General features: G+C 39.1%; 1 protein-coding gene across 1 annotated transcript in view; it reads right to left on the reverse strand.

Moving 5' to 3' along the window:
* The window catches only part of SH3RF1 (SH3 domain containing ring finger 1), a 76,004-nt gene that overhangs the window by 38,765 nt on the left and 17,281 nt on the right, over positions 1-19,958 (reverse strand). The gene's annotated exons all lie outside the window — the stretch shown is intronic.

A 19,958-nucleotide genomic window follows, 5' to 3' on the forward strand; every position in this document is an offset into this window, starting at 1 on the left:
AACATCACCACTTTACAGTTTGCACACGCAAGTATACCTTTTTTCCCCACGTGAGGTGTCTTTTCTCTCAATACTGGGATTTCATTACATTTGTCACCAATAGATGTTAAATCAAGAACAAACCATTCTAATTAGAGACCAACAAGGTAAAAAAATTTCCCCGAGAATTTGCAGAATATCTAATTTTAAAATTTGCCATTAACAAATGAAGATTCATTTCAGCTCACTGATGAAATCTAAAGAGGAGCAATTAAAAGGGTACATTTGTCTGACTGAATACTCTGTTGCGCGATAATGGCCGGATATTCGCGCAGAGCACAAGTGAACATCGAAGGGGCAACTTTTGGGTTTGGTAAAAATGGCAAGATGACAAAGAATAAAACCATTACATGTTAACTCATGCACTGCCACATAAATTAACCTCCTGCTTCTATGAATTTTGGGAGGCGTTCACAAAAAAGTTGGTAGACATTCTTGATAACTGTTTGTCATGTCATTGCATCAGTTCTTTTCATACATGCATACAGTTTAAAATCACAAGGGGGTAAAACATGAAATCCAAGTCCTATTGGCAAGCTAACTTGTCTATTTGAAAAGTTTTCTGACTATAAAGGGTCCAAGGTGTCAAAAGCTGCACACCAGGCTGGTAACACCAGCAAGAAAGGAAGGAATACAAAATTTGTTTTCCCTGAGTGTAATAAAATGTTTCCAGAAAGTGCAATAATGACAAGCTGTACAGAACTTACTTAGATATTACAGTAAAATAGGAAATCATTACGCACTTAGTTTAACCTCTCATAAAAAAAAATTAAGATAAAAAATAACAGACTTCTTAAAAAGGTAATTTAGGTAAATATTAAGGATAATAGGGATTTTCTCATCTCAGCTTTGCATGGTCAGCATTTCACAAATGCCTTTAGATAAAATACCATCATCAAACGCTATTTTCCACCCACCTAAATGGTTAGGACCATGTCTCCTTACCCTGTTGATGAGAATGTCCTACTGGAAGAACGGAAATCCTGTCAGTCAATATTTAACAAAGTGAACTTGCTCCAGCACAACCAGCCGCTCACAAAGCTGTACTAATTGCAGCTCAGTAGCCAGGGCTTCTATAGATGATTGCAAATGGATTAACAATTTGTTCCTGTGGCTCCCCAGGGACTTGAATTCATCTGGCCTGTCTGATCTACAATTAGTAGGGTACATCTTTTTCAAACATGAGCATGCATCTCCTTCAGACTTCAAGGATTTTTTCCACATGATAAACTTTCAAGGATAATAGGCAGTAATGCCACCATTAACACCTATCAATGCCTGGAGTACCAACGGCAGGAGAAAGAGGATCGTAGGGACTCTGTGTTATACGTTGAGGAATGAAGAAATGAGGTACTGTTAAAGGGTGGCCTTATTATAACATTATAATGGCCTTTAACCAAGAGATCCAGAATTTACAAATCCTACCTTGGTCTAACCATCTCACCTTCTGGTGGTCCCTAAGAAAATCCAGATGCGCAAAGGAAGAAATGTAATGTTGTTTTATTATGAGAGTGGCCCAAACCTCAGAAATGCCAGAAGAAAAGGACTCAGAAAATGCCTTCTAATATAAGCTCATTTAGATCCCAAGTCACAAATCCTCAAAGCATGACTTAATCTATATGCAAGAATCTGACCAATTAACTCAATCCATGTTGCACTGAGGAAGAAATAAGGGAAGGAGCTGAGAAGGCTTCCTTCTCATTAAGGCCAAAAATAGGAATTGAAAAAAAACTATCACATCTACTTGATATCTTAGTTAAATTAATCCTGGTATCAAATCATAGGTTCCATTAGTAATGTCTGCTTTGAAATAGCCTGAAATATTACTGTAGTCTAGTCCTGTTCATATGTAGCCAAGTGTCAGTTATAGTTAATATTGTATTAAAATTTTAGGTTTCTGTGCCCTGAAATAAACATAAGAAATAAAGTATTGTTCCCTATATTTCCTGCTGTTTTTTTTCATTATAAAAATACTGGGTGCTTCCCCTGCATCTTTTTCTGTATCATATATTATGTGCTGGATAATGTGCCAGGGTCTAGAGATCTACACATGCAGAGAAATGGTCCCAGTCCTCAAGGAGCTTAAAAACAGACATATAAATAACATGCACTCTGGATTTTCCTATGTCTTGCTTCTTTCATTCAACAATATACTTTTTGAGATTTACCCATATGGCTCTATGATTCATCTTTTTTTTTTAAGTGCTATGTAATATTCCATTGTGCGAATACAATTTATTCATGCATTCTATTGTTGATTTATATTTGGGGTCCCCTTCTTTTTCTCTCTCCTCTCCTTCCCTTTCTCCTTCCTTTCTTCCTATAGATTTTGGCTATTAAGAGCAATGCTGTCGGGGCGCTTGAGTGGCTCAGTCAGTTAAGTGTCTGCCTTCACTTCAGGTCATGATCTTGTGGTCCTGGGATCGAGCCCCAGGTCGGGCTCTCCACTCAGCAGCGAGTCTGGCTGTCCCTCTCCTTCTGTGATCCCTCTCACTCTCTCTCAAAAAATAAATAAAATCTTAAAAAAAAAAAAAAAAGAACAATGCTGCCATGAATAATCTTGTGTGTATGTTTTGGTGGACATAAACACTCATCTGGATACTGGATATATGCCTAGGAGTGAACTGCTGGGCAACACAGTTGGCATGTTCAGAAAAATAAAAGTATGTGCATGTAGGTAGACACATCGTGGTATGGTGGGAACCAGTGAACTGCAGACCAAAGACCACAGTTCTGGTCCTCATCCATAAAATGAGGAAGCTGGAGCCAGTGATCTTTTTGTCTCTTTTAGCTCTCCACATGTATAATGCATTATCTCACTTTAAACAGATATAATTCACTTTTCTATTTCACATCTTTCATTTCTATTCCTCTAAATCACCTACTATATTTTCCCCGCATTTCATTTTTACACATGGGCAGTCATATTTGTTAGCAGAATGCTGCCATGATTTAAAATTACTTTGGGGGGCGCCTGGGTGGCACAGCGGTTAAGCGTCTGCCTTCGGCTCAGGGCGTGATCCCGGCGTTATGGGATCAAGCCCCACATCAGGCTCCTTCACTAAGAGCCTGCTTCTTCCTCTCCCACTCCCCCTGCTTGTGTTCCCTCTCTCACTGGCTGTCTCTATCTCTGTCGAATAAAATAAAATAAAATCTTTAAAAAAAAAATAAAATAAAATTACTTTGGACTTCTGAAGCAGCAGAGGTTAGTACTAAAAAATGCTATCTGCTCGGGGCGCCTGGGTAGCGCAGTCGTTAAGCGTCTGCCTTCGGCTCAGGGCGTGATCCCGGCATTCCGGGATCGAGTCCCACATCGGCTCTTCCTCTGGGAGCCTGCTTCTTCCTCTCCCACTCCTCCTGCCTGTGTTCCCTCTCTCGCTGGCTGTCTCTGTCAAATAAATAAATAAAATCTTAAAAAAAAAAAATGCTATCTGCTGCCTTTATAAGTCCCGGAGAAAATCACAAAGTCAAGACTATTTGGTAGAGGCATTAAGTAAATTGGGCAGAAACTTAAAGAGACTTTTATTGCAAGTGTAACTTAACCCTCAGTATCAACAGGAAAGCAAGGATCTGATGGCTTTTAATGGAATTTTGATAACATTCATTTATGAATGTTTGTTTGAGCTCACTAGTCTAGGCTTTCTGTGACATTTATCTAACCATGACCTTTAAGTTTAGGAGTGTACTCATCACCTGCAAAATAAATTTGTATCCTAATAGACCTTCTTCCAAGCACCCGGTAAGGAATATCTGATGAGGCCTATGTTGCCTATAAGGTAAAATTCAGTATACTGGAGCTAAAGCAGGGACAAATGGGATTTGTTAATCTCTTAAAAACCATAATGTCTGCTTTTAGGAAACTCTAAAATTTAGATGGAGTATTATCAGAAGTGTAAATAAGTATGAGAAAGGAAATACTGACAAAATATTGATAATAAAAATGATAACAAGGCAGCTGAAGAAATATCAAAATAATCTGTGTACGCGCATAGCTGTGTTCTTTGATAAAGAGAATATGACCTTTTTAAAAGAAGGAACTTACATTTTTTAAGAAGAGAAAAAAAGTTTTAGTGAAAACTAAGTTGAATAGTCACTATTTGATATGAAGCTTTACAGATGAATCAGTCTAGTTTTTGAGCACCAGAGAATTATAAACAGTAGGTCTGAGGAAGGAGCCTATTCTAATTCACAACCCACTAAGGTGTCCCTTGAGCATAACACGTTTTTTAAGAAAGGCAAATAAACTTTTAAAAACATATAAAAGTAATGTATGTTCGTTATTTTTACAAAGGAAATAGTACAGAATAATATGAAGTAAAAAAGTGAAAAGCCTCAGCCAGTTTCCCCCATCCCTCTCCCCTCATTTCCCAGATATATCTAAGCTTCACAGTTTAGAACATATCCTTCCATATATTTTCTATGTAGACATCGTTAAATGTGCATCTATTTTATTAATTGCTAACACAAATGAAACCAAGCAGTATATGCTACTCTCTAACAATATCTCATGAACATCTTTCTGTATCAACAGAGACAGGCTGATAGCATGGTATTTCACTATATAGAGATGTCTTCATTTAATATATCTCGGCATGCTTGTGCAGACATATCCGCAGGGTGAACTCCTAAAAGTGAACTTATTAGATCAAAGTATAGGCTTAAAACACTTTTGAAGGATATTGCCAAATTGTGCTCCAAAAAGGTGTCAATCTTCCTCACCTCCAATGGTGTACTTTTTATTATAACATATTTGACATATAACATTGTGTAAACTGAAGGTGTACCTCCAATAGTTAACAGTCTCTGTTTCCCTACATTGTTAACAGTATTACGTATTATCAATCATTTAAAAAATGTTAGTTGGAGAGGTAACGAACTATATTATACTGTTTTAATTTGTATTTCTCTATTTGTCAATGAGATTAAACATCTATTTTTTTCCTAGGACTTGCTTATTACCACACTTTAGCCACTTTTCTATTGGGTTGTTAGTATTTTTCTTATAGATCTATAACTGTTCTTCATATATTATATAAACCATTCTTTAATATGTGTGTGTGTATATATATATATTATATATATATCTCCATCAAATTAGAAATATTGTTCCAATTTGTTAACTTGATATGTTTGTTATACATACCTTTTTATTTTATGTGCCAGATTTATCAATCTTTTCCATTATGTCATCTCAATTTACCATGCTTTATTTAATTTTTAAAAGATTTTTTTAAAAACATTTTATTTATATATTTTTTTGAGAAAGAGAGACTGTGGGCACACATGTGAGTGGGGGGTTGAGGGGCAGAGGGAGAAAGAGAATCCCAAGCAGGCTCCACAACCAGCATGGAGCCCAATGTAGGTTTTGATCTTATAACCCCAAGATCATGACTTGAGTCGAAATCAAGAGTAAGATGCTTAACCAAATGAGCCACCCAGGTGCCCCTGAAGATTTTATTTTTAAGTAATCTCTGCACCCAATACGGCGCTCAGACTCACAACCCTGAGATTGAGTCGGATGTTCCACTGCCTGAGCCAGCCAGGTGTCTCTCAATTTACTATGCTTTAAAAATTGTATTCCATTATTTATAAAAAGAAAATCACTTTTTTCCTAGTATTTTTATGGCTCCTTCTTTCCTTCCTTCCTTCCTTTTTTTCTTTCTTTCTTTCTTTTTACATCTCTATCTTCAAACCATGTGCACATTTGTGTAAAGAATAAGGTGAGGATAGCACGAGTTTTAACCACTTGGTTCAGGAGCTGGCCCATCACTGTTTATCTAACAGTCCACCTTTTCCTCACTGCTTTGAAATGCACCTTCATAAAGCCATGTTTTAAAAAGATGCTTTGGTGTTCTGCTGCATTGTTCAGTCCAGTGTTCCTTCCCCAGAGAGTTAGACACTTTAAATAATACCAGTGAACGAATGCTATAGGATCTAAATTCAAGCCATTTACCTCCTCTTAGCAGAAACAAAAATATTTTGCCTCACATCATACTCTTTGGCAAAATGTTTTTATGTAACGGCAATGAGGAATTTGTATTGCCATTAGTCTTCTATTCTTCCCTGCCATTTAGGTAACAAGATTTTTGTTTTTGGATGATCCAAATACAAAAGCAAGCTCAGTCTTCATTTATAATAGAAGACTCCCCCACAGAAAAGGAATAATTAGAAAGACTGAAGGGATTATTCAGGAGTCTTTTAAAATTGATCTGAAAGCCTCCCTCAGCCAACAGCTCCTTTTAGGGCTCTGTAAATACTTGTTGAAAGAATAAAAATGTCAGTCTGTTACAACTATCAAGGGAAGAAGGGGCTCTCTCTAAACCAGCACTGTCCAACTGAAGTATAATATGAGCCACACGTGTAATTTTAAAAGTTTAATAGCCACATTTAAAAAGAAACAGGTAAAATTAATTTTAATAATATATCTTACTTAATCCAATTTATCCAAGATATTATCACTCAACATGTAATCAACATAAAAAAACTACTGAAATAGGGACGCTTGTGGGGCTCAGTCAGTTGAGCCTCCGACTCTTGATTTCGGCTCAGGTTGCGATCTCGGTCATGGGATAGAGCGCCATGCCCGGCTCTGCACTTAGCATGGAGTCTGCTTGTTCCTTTCCCCCTGCTCCTCCTTGCTCTCTTGCATGAGCATGCTCTCTAAAATATATAAAATCTTTAGAAAATAAATTTTAAAAAATTAAAAAAATAAAAAATTATTGAAATAGTTACATTCTTTTTTTTTTTTTTTTTTTGAAATCCAGTGTGTATTGTAGACTTATCCCAATCTGGATGGGCACATCTCAAGTGCTCAGTAGTTACACATACATAGCACAGCTGTAGACTCTCAGGGGTTTCTGAGGGGAGAGGAACTGCACCCAAGGTGGCTGTCTCTGGAGGCTCCTTAAGCATAACAAATTTGCCGAACTGAGAAAGGATGACTGAAACTTCTCGCCTGACCTCCCTTGGCCCACAGTCCTGAAGCCTCCTGAGCCCTGAAGCAGTTCGCTAGTAACACGCATTACTCCTTTATGCAGCAGGGCAGTGAGGAACACAGACTTGATACAACCTTCATGATGTCCTACCAAGGGAAAAGGATTTTCATAGTAACTGCCCCACTGCACTAGGTTAGGAAGGTGAGACATCAGCTCCTTAGCTCCTTGCTTGTTTTCATTATCTTCACCTCTGCTGGCCTGAACCGTTAAATAATAAATAAACTTGAATTTTCTTTTTCAGGTTTCTGATTCTGAAATATAAAGGACAAAGGGAGTGTTCACTTCACTGAAAGCCTAAAATGAATTTTAGCTTAGTGAGCTAAATAAAGGATCATTCAAGAAAACCATAGGAAAAGCTGGGAATGTAAAGTTGCAAGCTCCGGGTTGGAGTCAGGTCTCTCCTCACTGGCCGAGTAATCTTGGGTAGACCATTTAAATTCCCCCATGACTTCAGTTTCCTTAGCTGTATAAAATGGGGAAGGTAATATCACTCTGCATACCCCAGGTAAAAATGAATACAGGTTAAAGTGCTCTGTAACCTTTAAAGCTCTATAGGAATGTTGAGTTACTCTCACAATTCACAGAGGGATCCCAGCTGATCCTTCTCTCTCTCTGTTGCTCTGGGCAAGTCACTTTATCTTAGGTGTGTCTCCTATGTGCCATAGGTAACAGGAAGTTGGACTTAATGATCTGTAAAGTTTTATTCCTGAAACTTTTTATTTTACTTTATTTATATAAAGTACTGATATCTTTTCTCAACCTGAACAAAAATATCTCATTCAAAATACTCAGAGGCAGACACCTCTTTGTCAAGCTAGAGCCCTCAGATCCATGGTGACCACAATCAAACCTAATGGAGCCTTTCACTCATTCTTTTTTTTTTTTTTTTTATAAGCCCAGCACAGACTGTTTAGGGGAAAGGGGGACACAAAGACACATCCCCTCTGACTTGTTAGAAAAGAGACCTCAGAAATAGCAGATAGATTTCTAACATTAAGGGTAGGAGGTGCAAAATTCACATGGCAGTGGACCTCGGGCAGGTAAGGTCAATGAGTGAAGGCCAGACAGAGACCAACACGGAACAGTGAACTCTACAGTGCACTGGGGAGTGTGGGTCCTCTCTCAAGTGGCAGCCACTTGCTGGTGTCAGCTGGAATTTTTTTTTTTTTTTTTTTTTAGGAAAGTAGAAATTTAGGCCTATGTAAAATCTCCTGATTTTTCTATCTTAAGAGTGAATTAAAACAAACCCACTCTGCAAGCCAAGCACGAAAGTCGTGATGGGGCAGGGGGCGGTCACACTAGTTGGCGTTCTCTGACCTACGGAAGAAAAAGTATGGAAGATAGCAGAGGTTGGAGGAAAAGCAAAAGGCACTCAGCATTTCAGGCTATAGAAGGACCTTGCAAAGTTTCCCAGACCAACCAACCAATATCCCAGAAATGAAAAAGGCAAGTAGTTTCAGAAAGATTAAAAATGGTGGTTGTGATGGTTAATACCATGGGGGGGGGGAGAAAAAATAGTGGTAGATGTCACTGGAAGGATGAAACAACAAAATCAGAGCTAAGAAAAGGCAGTTAATCAGCAGGCAGGAGGGCAGTGTCAGGGACTGAAGTAGCCAAAGGCTAACCGAAGGTAATCGGAAAAGAGAGGTACTGAGCAGGTCTAAGTGATTCCTGTGAGAATTTTGGTGAGGAAAGGAAGAAACAAGGGAGAACCATAACTTAAAGGGAGTGCAGTCAAGCAAAATAATTGTGAGGTGAGCAAAAAGCTGCTCATTTTGCTACATTAAGGAGGAGACGGGGGCGGGGCAGAAACAAATAACTAAAATGCAGAACAGAAAAAATACACATGATGTGACCAAGTTCCTAGAGAATGAAAGGCCTGGGAGGAGACAGAAACTTCAAAGGAAGAGAAACACTTCATCCACCAAGATGAGGGGGAGACTGTGAGCAGCACACATGCAGAAGGATTTAGAGAAAGAGGAAAACTCTACCCTGAAGGTTAACGCTAAAGAGGGAGTCATACCTGTTATTTCTGAAGCAACAGATCTATAATCTTATCATGATGCTGAGGAGAGAGACAGACCAACGGATAATTTAAAAGCAGGCTCAGTTCAGTTTTCTGTGCTTATGACTCTAACAATACACTAGGTTTGTGTGCGTCTCTATTTGGTATTTGTTCACCAAAAGCACACCACAAATAAGAAATGTCTATAGGGGCACCTGGGTGGCAAAGTGGTTAAGCGTCTGCCTTCGGCTCAGGGCGTGATCCCGGCGTTATGGGATCGAGCCCCCTCTGCTAGGAGCCTGCCTGCTTCTTCCTCTCCCACTCCCCCTGCTTGTGTTCCCTCTCTCGCTGGCTGTCTCTATCTCTGTCGAATAAGTAAATAAAATCTTAAAAAAAAAAAAATGTCTATAAACCCAAAGGATACATTCCAATGACACATTTCATTATCAAGGACCTCATTACCAGATGCAGTAATACCACATCTGGAATATGTATCAGGAGGTTAAGAATATGCAATTGTCATTAAATTCTAAGTAAAAATTTGTCAGTGTGAAACTACACACTGACAGAAATTCCACAGTGACACGTAATCAGTTAATGAACAGTGAACAAATATTTCTCCTGCCGTGGTACCTGAAGGTGTGTGTGTGTGTGTGCGTGTGTGTGTGTGTGTGTGTATGAACATGTGAAGCAGTGAGAGGTTATAAGGGGTAGGGAGGAAGGCTAATCACCAAAAAGGAATCTTACACAAATACTGAGAATACCGACCATCCTGACTTTGCACTTTTGTTTAAGATCTTCCTTCTCCTCAGCATATAGAGAAATTTTTGCTCCACACGCGTGTGAAGCCTAATAGGTACACTGCCACTAAACACTATTTTAAAAGAAATACTGTTTTACAAGACTTAAAAATTTTTCCAGAAATACATTTGATTTCATTTAAGAGAAGCTTGTTCCCCAGTGGTTTAATAATCAGGATGCTTCTGTTCATGTCCCTTATACTCCATACATGCACAAATGTGCAAAATAATATAGAAGATTCATTCAATCTTCAGGATAGAAGAAAGGACCTAACTCTTGGTTAATGAAAATTAATCTCTTTTCCTTCTTAACACCTTAGTTACTACCAAATTTAGGATGTATAAGTAATACAATAACACTTTAATAAATAATAATAAAAATTTAAAGGCCTTAACAAACTATGGTTTTAATTAACTTGTGGTTTCTCTTTTAAAAAAAGCAACCTCACATATTTGAAATTGTTGAATAATGAGTCATTTCTGAAAATTAACCTTTTAGGTGTCAGAATTTGAAAAGCTGTCATTATTCTTGATGAAAAATCAAAATGTCCTAAATACTTTTTAAGCAAAACTGGCTAATAACAGTGATTCTGTACCAGTATTAGGAGCACTAGTATTACAGGTGTTGTAAGGCTAATGCAGGGCAGAAGTGTGGGGCAGCAATGGACAGCAGAATAAAGACTACAATTCACTTCTCAATTACTGGTTGGGTATGTCCCTAAACAAGACACTTGTTTAAAAGAGGGGGAAAAAATTAACTAAATTATGATTTTAGCTGCCAGAATGTTTATTATGTAGTCAAAAAACCTGATGATTAGTAGTACTATAATAATGTAGAGAATGACAAAATCATGTGTGTAGTATCATTAAAGCACAAGGGGAAAGAATGGAAAGATATTTATCAAAATTACATGTGATGGGACTAAGCGTTATTTGTTTCCAACTTTTCCACAATGTGATTATATTACTGAAATAAAATCATTAAAAACATTATGTAAGATGTGTCTCCCAAAGAACACAGGAAAACATTAAATCATCTACACACATAATTATACTCTTGGCATGTGCCAGATCTATAATGGTACAAACTGAGTATCACAGAAGTTCGAAACAAGGAGGAGGCTGTTTTGTTCTGTTTTATTTCTGCATAGGAGAATTAGAAAAGGAGGACTTCAAGAGAAACGACAGTATTCATCTGGACCTTGAAAAAAGTGAACTTTCTACAGATAGCTTGACAAAGAAATATCCCAGATGAGCTGTAAAGGCAGCAATTCAAGGTATGTTTTCCAGGAACAATCAGTAGATCAACTTAGCGAGGGCCCTGGCTATGTCTAGGGGGATATGGCTACACTAAGTAATCTGAGGGTTCCACGGGAAAGCACTGTGGATGTGAGACACCAGTTGGTCATTAGCCTCAGCCTCTGATGAAGGCACTATAGGAGACCTGTGTTTTTCTGTTCTTTAAAGCTACTCAGAGTACTGGAAACCATGCATTTATGCAGTGAGAATTCAATAAACATTAACTGATCTTTAGAATCTCAGCTCCCTGAGTGTTTTCCTGATAGAAAACAAAAAGGAAACTCTTAAATTAGAAAGAGGCTACTGAATAATAGATGGAGCATAAACCATCTTAAATAAAGTTCCTTACCTAATTTAACGGTCTCCTTGTCAGACTGAGTCTAGTCAAGTTGCCTCTAGCTATCTATATTAAGCAGGTCTTGCTGGAGTCCAGAGGAGACCCTCTTTTGCCCTTAGAAATTCAGAAACCCATGCTCATTTTCCCCTCTATTATTGTGGCAGAACGACAACAATTGTTTTTTTTCCCTAGGCAACAATTATTTGTATCAAATTGATAACATTCAGAAAATAAGAAAACATGCACTATGAGACAGAGCCCACAGTGCGAAAAACAAACTACTCCAATGTGTTCCTTTATCAGAATTAAAAATTGAAGTGTGAAAGAAACATCAAAACAAAGTGGATATTCTAGGAGAGCTATTTAAAATGGAGCCAGGAGGCCATTAAGGAAGCAAGGCTTATGCATGTCCCCACCTGAAAGAAAAGATGAACTTTAAAATATAGGTCACTGCCAAACCACAAGCATCCTGGGGCATCAGCTGCAACTCTTCCATTTCAAGAGAAATAAACTTTTTTTTTTTACTTACAATTGGACTTTTTGCTTAGTGATAGCCTTTAGCAACTAATCATGTAGAGATAAGAACAGCTTCAGCTTTTCGGCATCAATCATAATTCTTGACAATTTTGGTGGCTCTACTGGAAATCCTCATTTTGCCTTTAAAAGCTCTCCTCTTTTCTCCCCACTTCAAAATACATTTTCAGTTCCTGCTCAAATCTGTCTCTCTCAAATTGCAATTCTCAAACACCAAATAAAAGCCTTTGGTTTGCCCTTCAGTCTTGCTGCATTTCCCATTTGACACGACATGGTGTCAGAAGTGGGATCCAAAGTGCCTGCTGCTACTGTGGAGCTCTGGATTCAAGTAAGGTGCCTACAAGAGTTCACTGTGCTCTGTCACTTCCTCAGCGTTTTCAGGTTGCAGTAGTAGTCCTTTTGGTCCAGGATCTCCCAAACTCAGTTGAGGTTCAGACTCTATTTGGGTGTCCTGGGTTGCCACCCGTTGTAAAATTTCCTGTTTTGTCTCTGGTGAGTACATACTCTTTGTTAAAATGGGTAGTTCATTCTCTAAAGAGAAGGCTACTCATCAGTCTCTTTCTGGAACTCTTGCTGGCTTTGTGTGTAAAAACTATGGACCTTTGTCCTGCAAATGTTTGTCATGCTGACCAGTTATTACTCAGGATAACTTATAATTGAACTGGCCCCCTGGGGCTCTTTTGAAATTCCTAAATTGGTTTGTCTGTGCAGCCAGTTGAAAGAGGTTGTAAGACAAAACAGCCTAAGTGGGAAGCTTATTTTCATTGACATTTCAAGGCCTCTAAATGCATAAGTACTTCCAAAATTGCTTCCCTGCAGAACGCTAACTTGAAATTAACCAAGGCTAATTCTGAGCTGTCTCAGAGACTTACTAAACTGAAGGAGTCTTCCAAAGGCTCCTCTGTTGTCTCTGCTTATATTCCCTCTGTTCCTCATCCTGCTTGCCCACCACCTCTCTATCCTTCACTAGCTGGACTTTCTTGCAATAATGACTCAGATCCAGAGCCACCAGCCTTTGCCACTCCCTTTAAGGTTAAACCTAATAAAGTGGTTCAAGGAGCCCCCTCTGTGACCTCTACTCTTTGGAAAAACAGAACTCTGGGCTATTACTAAAGAGTTCCCAGATCCCAAATATAATCCTGTAAGCTTTGCAAAGGAATTTAACCTAGTGATCCAAATTTACCAACTAGGTTACTCCAATCTTTACCAACTGATACCATATGCTCATCGGTGAAGGAAGAGCTAAAGAATGGATGGACATAGTAAATTAGAAATATCCTTTTGAGAATTTCAGTAAGTGGAGAGCAACTGACCAATCGACTGTTCTCAAACTAGCAAAAAAAAAAAAAAAAAAAAAAAAAAAAAAAAAAAAAAAAAAAAACCTTTATAATGAGATTCCTAAACTTTTCCTAAAACTATTGATTGGAAAAAGATCCAACAATGTACTCAAAACCTGATGAAGATGTTTATGATTAATCTCCCTGAAAGAATCTAAAAAGAATATCCTTGTCTAGATTCAATTAATTATGAAATGTCCACCCTTTTTAACTCAACCTTTCTGAACAGGTTCAATGAAGAACTAAGCACACTTGTTTAACCTAAGCAGCTTAACTAAGCCAGTATGGATCCTCACAGGCCAGTCAACCTGCCTAAACAGTTAGCCGAATGATCCCAAGAAAAAATAAAAAAGCCACCCAAGTTTTAAGTACCCAAATTCAAGCCACCCAATAATGAGCTTACAAACACAACACTTAACAACCAAACTTGCCTTCCAAAATCTACCAGGCAAGCCATCCCTTAAAGGGGTCTGCCACTACTGTAAAAAGCCCAGACACTGGGAAAAATTTTGTTTACCACTAAGAGGCTCCTAGAATACTAATAGCCTCTGAAACCCTAATCCCTCCCAGGGATTCCAACCTAAATACCACCACCAACAGGGATGCTCCAAGTATCAAAAGGGGATTTTTCCCATGCTTTTGACTAACTGACTGGGGAAAATAAACTTACCTATTGGGAATGAGGTAACTAAGGCTCTAATAAACACTGGAGCTACACTCAGTCCTCAACCCCACCAGCCTCATCTGTCCCCTTTCTTGGAGTACTGAAACTATACAAATGCTTGGTGTTTCTAGTCAATCCATGACTCTTTCCAAATTCCTTCCTATTCCCTTTCAGCATGGGTCCATTCAAGGAACTCATCAATTTCTCTTGGTTCCCTTTGCCCCTATTCACCTACTAGGATAAGATTTCCTTGAGGAGTAAAAAGCTCACATTTCTTTTTCTCAAAAGAGGGTTTTGAACTTCTTCAACCCCCAATTGACAATCCTCAAGCGGACTTGTCCATAGCTATCCCAGTCTTCTCAGTCATTGTAACTGAACCAAATCCCTTCTTAGATTCTATTCTACCTGAATTATGGTCTAAAAATGCAACTGATATTGGCTGCATTCATTGTGTACTAACAATAAAATTACAAATTGATGAAAATAAGCCCCTGCCTAATATTCACTAATTAAATGCAGAGGCTACTCAAGGAATTAAGCCCATTATTGAGGAATATATTAAGCAAAGTCTCACTGTTTGTCATACAAGTCCTTGAAACACTCCTATCCTGTCTAAAAACCTCATGCAAGGGGATGGAGGTTTGTCCAAAATCTGAGAGCAATAAGCAACAGTTATATCTCCGCACCGTGTGTCTAATCCTCCCATCTTGCTCTAAGCCATACCGCCAGAAAGTAAATTCTTTACAGTTATATATTTCTGTACTGCCCTTTTCAGTATCCCTATCAATTCCAGAAGCCAGTTGCTATTTGCTTTCATTTGGGAGGACAACAGTACACTTGCACAGTAATGTCTCAGGGTTCCACTGAGAGTCTAACCTACTTTTCTCAAATCTTAAAGGCAGATATCACCAACAAGGATTTTCATATCAGTCCTCCCTTCTACATTATGTACATGACTCCTCCTGTGTTCAACTTCTGGAGAGGCATCTCTCAAGAACAGTCTCCACCTCCTTCAAGAACTAGCAAAAAGGGGACACCACGTATCTAAAGAAAAACTTCAATTCTGTAAATCTCGAAGTATCTGGAACGTTTGATCACTAACCACAGCCTTCTCTGGATCCCAACAGAATTCAAGCTATCTTGACCTTTCCTGCCCCTAAAACCCAAAGACAACTCAGAGGATTTTTAGGGTTGGCAGGATATTGCAGAAATTGTATACTAAATTTCTCTGCTATGGCTCAGCCTTTATATTTCCTTCATAAGCTGACAAAGCAAAGACCTTTACATGGGCAGCAGGATCACAGAAAGCCTTTAGTAAGATAAAGAGCAGCCTACACAACCTTCCAGCCCTGGGGCATCCTAACTATTGATTACTCTTCTTCCTTTCTGTTCATAAAAGAAAAATGCGGTGTGCATTTTAATACAATGACATGGAGCCCAACCCTGACCCACTGGGCAATATAGTCAACAACCAGACCCAGTGGCCAAAGGCTTCCTTCCATGCATACAGGCAATTGCTGCCACCACTAACCTTTCACCCCATGTAGAAGAAACTATTTCACCACTGACGATGTACACCTCACTGGGTGGAAGCCCTGCTTAAATCCCATCACACTCAACATCTATCCACAAGCCGACTAACCTCCTATGAAATTCTTTTACTATCCCCTCGAATGTTACTATTGCTCGCTACAATACGTGAAACACTGCTATTCTTCTTCCTTTGCCTACAAATGAACTTCCTCATGACTGACATTGACAGACCAGCTGCTGACTCCTTGAATTGATTTACAGGAAACCCCTCTTGAAAATACTGAATTAATTTGTTTTGCTGATGGATCCTGCCTAAAAGATGAAACATGTCAGTATCAGGCTGGTTACAGAACTGTTTCCCTAAATGGAACAACTGAAGCTGACTCAATGCCCCAACCACTTCCATCCAACAGGCAGAACTTCATGCATTAACTTGAGCTTGTGTCTTAGTCAAAAATAAAACTGCCAATATTTATACTGACAGTCAATATGCCTTTGGTGTTACCCATGACTTTGTAATACTATGGAAACAAAGAGGTTTTCTGACCTCCTCTGGACAAAAGATTAAAAAAAAATAGCACTTACATTTTAAACCTCTTAGAAGCCATTCAATTACCTAAATCTTTAGCCTATAAAAACTCCTACACACTCTATGGCAAATACAGAAGAAAGTAAGGGAGAGCATTTGGCTGATACCGCTGCCAAGAGAGCAGGCCTCAATTCACCCCCTAATATAATCAGGACGTCCTTAACCTTAGCTGAGTCCTTTATCAATATGATGGGTCACCTTCTAACAGCACATGTGTCTGCCCAACAAAATTTAAAAAAAAAATTTGTTGAACAAGGATGCAAATTTAAACCCAAAAGCAGGCTGCCTTGGTGGTTCAGTTGGTTAAGTGTCTGCCTTCGGCTCAGGTTATGATTCCAGGGTCCTGGGAAGCAAGGAGCCCGCTTCTCCCTCTCCCCGCTGCTCGTGCTCTTGCCCTCTCGTTCTCTCTCTAATAAATAAATAAAATCTTCTAAAAAAAAAATAAACCAAAAACAATTTATGGGTAGGTCCAAATGGATGGCCAATCCTTCCCTCTATTAACAATAAATATATCCATGACTTAACTTGATTGAAACACTGACAAAATGCTCTTATGGGGAAAACAGTACTACTGGAAGCCATATCTCAAAGCCGCTTCTCAACTATACAAGAAATGTCGAATTTGTCCAAAACATAACCCTAGAAAACCCATTCATACCAAAGGTCCCTTTGTTTTATGGCAAATAGACTTCATCTAGTTGCTGCCTTCTTAGGGATACAAATTTGTACTGGTAATCATCTGTATGTTTTCTCATTGGGTAGAAGCATTTCCATGCCACAGAGCCACAGCCTCACCAGTAGGCAAAATACTATTTTTTTTAAAAGATTTTATTTATTTATTTGACAGAGATAGAGACAGCCAGCGAGAGAGGGAACACAAGCAAGGGGAGTGGGAGAGGAAGAAGCAGGCTCATAGCGGAGGAGCCTTATGTGGGGCTCGATCCCATAACACCGGGATCACGCCCTGAGCCGAAGGCAGACGCTTAACCACTGTGCCACCCAGGCGCCCCTAGGCAAAATACTATTAGAAAACAAGTATTTTTGCTTGGGGAATTCCCTCAGAGCTCCATAATGACAGAGGTTTCCATTTCACTGATCATGCAACTCCATCTGTAAAATGTGGCCCACCACAGTCCTCAGGACTGGTGGAATGTACCAACAGGATTAGAAAAAATCATTTGGCAAAACCCACAGAATCCTTTAAAGTGCGTAGGCCCAGAGCTCTGCCCTTAGTACTGCTTAACTTTAGGTCCACACCTACAGGAAAAAGCAGGTTGTTAGCCTTTGAAATGATCACTGGCAGACCTAAGATGATGTAATACATGAACCACTTTTGTTAAAAGAAGACCTTTAATCTACTGCAAGGAACCCATAAAAGCCCTCAAAATTAATGTATAGCTAGCTCATAGAGCAATCATTTCATAGCATACTCCTGGGAGACAAAGACATACATTACCATGACCTCCAACTTGGTGATTATGTTTATTGGAAGCATCATCTCCACAAAAATACCTTACAGCTCCAATAGAAAGGACCATACCAAATTATTAACCAATCCTTGTGCTGGTAAACTCAAGGGTATTGACTCATGGATTCATTTTAAAAGGGCATCAACTCCTGAAGGGTCATCCCCAGCCTTTGGGGACCTCAAATTAAAAGTCTTCAGCGAGCCCAAGACTACCTTGAAGACCACCCAGCCAGGATTAGAATCAAATGACACCTGATGTAGACTGCTTTCCAAGAATCCGGACCAGGCCTGTATATTAAACTCTTTAGCCAATGAACATTCATGAAATATTTGGTATCCTACTCTTTTTTACAGTCACAACTGCACTCTGCTTGATTTCTTCTTATTCCTCCTAGTTTCAATTGTTTAACTGTTTAAAGAGTTCTGATTTTACTATACCCAAAGATGATTCCCCTAAACCTACTTATTTTGTCCTCAGCCCACAGGGAAACTTGGCATAAAAGTACCTTTATTTGGTTATCCCAGACTATGGCCAAAGCAGGAAACTTATCTGATTGCTGGATATGTCATCATCAGCCCCTTACCAACCATAGTAAAACAGCTGATCCCTTTGTTATACCTGTCAATAATTTTTCATCCCTTCTGAAGTGCACCATAAATCAAACAACCCCTTCAAGCTCCACTTACCATGTCAAAATAATTTTGCTGCCAGGCAAAACAAATCCCCCATGCTTTGAGGTTCCTCCTATCTGAAGAAGTACCTACAATATCCATCGGCTCTCCTTTATCAATGGTTTCACTCAAAAATAAATATCCTCCTAGTATATCTTGCTGTGGCCCTCTATTTAACACCTTCTCCCAACTAGAAATGAGATCTGCAGGCTAGGCAAACAAGCCACTCAATGCCTAAAAAAATAATTGCACTAACCTACACACAGATCCCTGGTTTGATCATATGCCCTCTTCCAAACTGGTAAACGAATCTATAAATAACCAGACACTGGCAGGTGTACTTTGTGTACCCTCAGGACACATATTTGTCTGTGCATATAAAAATAAACCATAGACATTTGATTGTTTAGATAGTTGGAGACTCCCTGGACAATGTCTCCTGGGTTACTTAACAACTCCACTCACAATTCTTAAATTAATAACTCAAGGTTCCCAGAAACCAGGAAGACAAAGAAAGTCCTTAATATAATTGAGGATTACCCTGATGAAGATCCCTCTGTATATGACAACAGGTGTGGCCACTCCCAAGACTGTGACCTCCCTGGAGGGGTCAACCCTTCAGAAACAGCCCAGTTTGGTGGAATTTTTTGCTCCTGGCTGGGATAGGAACTGCATGGAACAAATACATGATATGACACCTATCCCAAACTATAGAAAGAATGGCCAGATCAAGTGCTAAAGCCATTAGGGCTCAAAAGAAATCTTTAGATTTTCCTTCCTGTGTGGTCCTTGAAAACCACATATCTTTAGACTACCTACTGGATGCCCAAGGAGGGGTCTGTGCTATCGCAAACACTTCCTGTTGCACCTGGATTTATACAACCCACCAGGTGGAATTAGAGAAAACTAAGCTTTTCAAACTCACCAAATCCCTAAAAGGAACTCATTCCCCTGGAATAACAAGCTGGTTTAACCTTAGACTGACATATTTATTCAGCTGGCTTCCAAACGGGATGGGGACCATTCTAAGAAAGGGACTACAAATACTACTACTCATTGTTTTATTAATCTGTTCATTCTTTGTTTTAGTGCAACTATTAACTCCTTGCCTTTCTCAATGTTGTACCATGATTGAGGAAACCAAAATTATTGCTCAAAAGCTTCAAACGATGGGCCAAACCTACTCACTTGGCCTTCTTGATACTCTTATCATAAATTTGATAAACTGCTCAAGTGAGGACAATGCCTAAGCCTTGTCTCCTGACAACCTCCCTGTTGCGCAAATGTGGTCATAAGCTCTCCTCAAACATACCAATCACCCTACCTTTACTTTCCTTCCTCTGTGGGACATAACTTTCTAAGAATGAGCCTTCCTAGAGCTGAGGATGCCTATAGTAATGTTGGATGACCTACTGGTTGATCATCAAATCTTTCCAAGGAAAGATTTCAATCAAAGGGGAGAAATGTGAAAGAAGCATCAAAATGGAGTCAGGCTTGCTAGGAGAGCTATTTCAAATGGAGCTGGGAGGCCATTTAGGAAGCAAGGCTTACGCATGTCCCCACCTGAAAGAAAAGGTAAGCTTTAAAATATACGGCACTGCCAAACCTGGGGCATCCTGGGGCACCAGCTGCAACTCTTCCATTTCAAGAGAAATGAACTTTTTTCTTTTACTTACAAATGGACTT

This window comes from Ursus maritimus, unplaced genomic scaffold, assembly GCF_017311325.1.
Source record: "Ursus maritimus isolate PB19 unplaced genomic scaffold, ASM1731132v1 scaffold_11, whole genome shotgun sequence".
In the NCBI taxonomy this organism is placed as follows: domain Eukaryota; kingdom Metazoa; phylum Chordata; class Mammalia; order Carnivora; family Ursidae; genus Ursus; species Ursus maritimus.